This window comes from Schistocerca americana, chromosome 1 (genome assembly GCF_021461395.2).
Source record: "Schistocerca americana isolate TAMUIC-IGC-003095 chromosome 1, iqSchAmer2.1, whole genome shotgun sequence".
Taxonomy (NCBI): Eukaryota; Metazoa; Arthropoda; class Insecta; order Orthoptera; family Acrididae; genus Schistocerca; species Schistocerca americana.
This window is the reverse complement of record NC_060119.1, coordinates 209,890,627-209,895,427: the sequence shown is the minus strand read 5'-3', so window position 1 is coordinate 209,895,427 and position 4,801 is coordinate 209,890,627.

The following is a 4,801-nucleotide window of genomic DNA, read 5'->3' as shown; positions in this document are numbered from 1 at the left end:
CATGCCACTGTTTGCACATCCCATTTTATCACAAATCTCATGCTCATCAATCCGCCTCCTGAACAAATCTGATCCAGACATGTAGCCCATGACAGCACTCCTCCTGTAAGCGTAGTGTGCAGTAATTCATTGTTCAGGCCTATTACCGCAATTCTTTGTAGCACGCATTGTAGCATACTTTACTGCCCTATTACAGAAGTGATCATCTCAGAATTTACCTTTGTGTCAAGGAAAGCAGAAAGCTGAGCCATCTGCTGCTCTTCAGAAGACATGTTACTCTTTGAATAGAATATTAAAAACCTGTTTTTTGCAATGCAATAATTCACAAACAATTTTAGGGGAACTACTCAATGAAAATATTTGGTTATTTTGCAGCCTATAGTCACTAACATCATTTAGTTGTTATATTTTCATTATTGGTCAGATTTGCCCTTGTTTGAACAATTTTCAGTGAATTATGAATACAAAGTACCATTGCTAATCTGATGGAAGCAGAAATTGGCAGTCTAAAATTTTTGTCTCTTTTTTTTTTTTTTTTTTTTTTTTTTTTTTTTTTTTTTTTTTTTTTTTTTTTTTTTTTTTTTTTTTTTTAAAAATGCATCCCCTGCCCACCTCTAGAAATATTTGGTAAGCTTCTATATTCATCTGTAAGACATTTTCCGTCTTTCATTTTTAAGGTGTCAAGAAGACCATCCCCAATGTTTCCTTCTTTAAAAAACTCACAAATCCACCAATGTTTATGAGTGATGCTTATAGTTTTACGTAGCAAACTCGATTTTTGTAACTGTGGAAGAACTATATGTATATCTCTCTTCTAGCCAGTGGAGATTTGTTTACTAGTCTTATGTATAATTTCAAAGTGGCCAAACAAATAACATCTTAATATGTTAATGTGGATCACACTCTGAACAAAAGAAGCAGAACATTTGTGCATGCTCAGTTTTGGCAGGGGCTGCATCACACAGCACAGAACTGTACCTAACTGCGTTGCACAGAGTTGTTCCAGTCAGAGCTCAAGCAGGCTCACAGCTGGAGTGAATATAGATTGCAAGTGCCATGTTTATTGTGCTGTACCATCATTTAAAAACGAGCAAAAAGCCTTGTGTTAAAAAATAGTGCAATTTGTAGTGGAAATATTCCTTTCAGTGAACCACTTGCCAGTAAGAACGGACGGTTCAAAAATTTTATTGAATCTCTGTCACAGACTTAAAATATTTGTTCGATCTGAACCATGGATAAAAGAAACATATTGTACAGCTGTAATGACTGGAAAAAAGAGTCTGGTAATGACTTTGTGCTTTCTGGCATCTGAAGTCCCTTATGAGCTTGGTGTTTCTATTCAAGATATCAAAAGTATATAAACAATTGTCAATGAAGTTTGCATACTGTTCTTCACTTCACTGATTTTGTAGCTGACGCCAGTACGAACATATTGCTAAAGTTACACATAATATATTTATTTTGAAAGTGGTATATTTTGCAGATTTCTTGGTAGAAATAAATGCATATAATCTCAGCTTGCAATGAAATATTACTTTCATAGCACATGATAAAATTACCAATTTTCTTCACAGACTGGAATATTACCAATGCAGCACTGTAGTTCAACACATTTTGAGATTTCCGTAACTGACAGTGATCCTTAACATCAACAAATTCCTGGGCTTCTTGGAGACAACACAATAAAAAGATATTTCTTTAAAATAGAACCAGCAACATTTTGAAAAAGTTTGGTGATGAATATCCATTATTATCAGAAAAAGCATTAAGAATGCTGATTCCATTCATCACAAATTATAGGTGTACTAATGAAAACAAAAGCTAGGAACTGATTGAACTCAGAACACAATTTATTATGTGCATTGGCCAAAACAAAACTGACTATAAAAAATATTGTTAGAAATAAGCAGTACCAGCCATCTTACTGACTGTCTTTATTTCTTGATTTAATATAACACCTACAAAACATATGAGTGTTATTTGTTGAACATTAATGAAATACTCTGTATGTTCTTGTAATTTAAAAAAAATAGCATGTAGAAACAGCTTTTGAGCCATCTAAACTGTAGTTATATACTTAACTCTATTGGTGAGTACTGGTTTCTATATGATCTCGTTCAGGGCTAATGGTATCAGAAAGGTTGGGAACCACTGCAGTTGTCAGATAACTTTGCAAATCTGAAGATGAAACATGTACCACAAACTGTTATCTATTTCTCTCTCCACCACAGCTTCAATCATTAAGGAAAAAGTATTATACCACAGGATTGTGGAGCATCTCATGAACCTAAACATCATTAACAGAAGACAGTTTGGTTTTAGAAAGAGAACTAGACACAGTGCTGTTTACTCATTCACATATGTTATTTTGGAGTCATTGGAAAGTAATGTCATTGATTAGCACCTTCTGTAAATTGGCCAAGCCAACAACTGTGTAGCTCAACAGGTACTCATAGAGAATGCTCATAATTGTAGAATATTTTTATCAGTAGGTAACTTGCTAAAGGCATACCTCATAGATAGAAATCAGAAGCAGAAGACAATTTTAGATGTTTCAAACAGAACTTTAAAAGATCTAGTGGCCTCTGAATGGGGGATAATATTCCCTGGAGTTCCTCAATGTCATACCTTCATCAGTAAGCAAAAAATGCATCCTCACAATGTTTGCTGATGATACAAGTATTGTGTTACATGATAGTCTTCTAAAAACTAAGAATCCAACAGTTATAACATGCCCAAAGAAACTTCAGTGTGATTCACTGTTAACTGTCTCTTGATAAACTTAAATAAAACTAGTTTCATTCAGTTCCACACAAACTGTAAGAATCCAGAGAAACTGGTATTATCCATAGCAACCAACCAATAAAGCACATACTCTTCCAGAGTTTTTAGTGATCATGCAGACAGGAACAGGAATTGGAAAGAATACATTTTCTAGAGAGTGAAGAGATTTATCTTAGAAATTATCATCTGTTTTGGTGAGATCACTGTCTCAAAATTAGCATACTTCATTATTTCCACTTCATAATGTATTGTGGCCTAATTTTCTAGCTGAGCATGCCAATTTCAAAAAAAATCTTCGTAGCACAAAAAAAGAGCTGAGACCTACGGGTGGTGTATGTCCAAGAACATCATGCTGTGGGCTCTTCAGAAAGATTTGAAATTATGGCTACATCACACCATATATATTAGTTCATGTGTTTTGCAGTAAACAATCCTTTCCATGCAAAAGAAATAGTTTATACCAAAGCAATAACATTGCATCGACAAAAGGATGATCTTAACTGTGAGCTAAAGCATTAGTCAATAGCGCAAAGGTGATGAAGTATGTTAGTACTAAAATTTTCTATTCTCTGTCAAAAAATATTAAACACAGGGTGATCAGAAACAGTCTCAAAAGCTTTTATGGGTGTTGCAGAGTATGTTGTGCTGATAAATAATTACTAAGAAAAAACTGTGGTATGTTGGGCTGTTTCCAAGTTAATTAGCATTGAAGTTAACCAACCAGCCAGGTCATAGTGCATGCAAATTCAAGTGGCCTGTCAGAGACGGTGTCACTAAACATGTTCTTTGTTTGGTTTCCTAAATACAAAAGTTGGAGATGGGATGGTAGTAAGGACTGAACCTGAGCTAAAGGCTGAACAGTCTCATGTGGTATCATTTATTCTGTGAGAACAATGGATACTAATTGTATCCAATGGACCACTTGAATTTCTGCACCCGATGGCCTGATAGGCTAAGTGCAGAGCTAATTAACTCAGAAATAGTGCAACATATTGAATTTTTTCATAACAATTATTTCTCAGTACAACCTACCCATCAACACCTTCACAAGCTTTTCAGACTGTTTCTGACCACTCTGTATATGACAGATAGTAAGTCTCTATTTAAAGTTAAGGAAGATCCTGATTGATATGTGTCTCTCCATTTTAGATAGAACTATTTAGTAGAAGCAAATGAAGTCAAGAAGTGGTCTTCTTGTGTATATAGCAGTTATAAACAAGATTATTCTGTAGTTATTAATATCACAGCTTTTAAGTTTTCACTAACTGTTTTTTTTAACTGTTATAATTTAAAGGGAAATGTGATGTCTGTCAGGAATTATTGTTATTATGTATTTTTTCATTTTATTTTTTATTTTTTACATTGAGATTATTATTACTTGTCTGAATATGTATTGATTCATTACAGACACAAGTGGATCCATGGAATATGGATGTAAAAATAGTACAAAAATGAAGAACCCTCAGTGGCATTTGTGAAACATTGAGAAAGAAATAACATACATATTAGGTCCTTCTTTGTCCTTTGGTTACATTTCATTTTGGCATGTCTGGAACACCTGAGACATACAGACATGTTCTGGATCAAATCATCAGTCATTTCACTTCCATGACCTCCTTATTATGCAGATACTATTAAAATCTTAATTAATTGAAACCCTCATCTGCTGACAGGTGTTGTTGATATACCTTGGGAATGTGGGTCTCTCAGTAGGCGTGCAAGGGATAAATCCCTGCAGGTGCGCTGTTCATCTGTGCCCTCGCTGGCTCAGATTGTTAGAGCATCTGCCTTATAAGCAGGAGATCCCTGGTTCAAGTCCTTGTCGGGGCACACATTTTCAGCTGTCCCCATCAAGGTATATCAACAACACCTGTTGGCAGCTGAGGGTTTCAATTAATTATCATTTATTCTAGAGAAGCTGCATGGTCATCAATGGTATCTGTTCTTTTGTAAACAGTTGCTATCTTCATACACTATTAAAATCATTTTGTTTCTCTATCATAGCTGAATTTGCAGT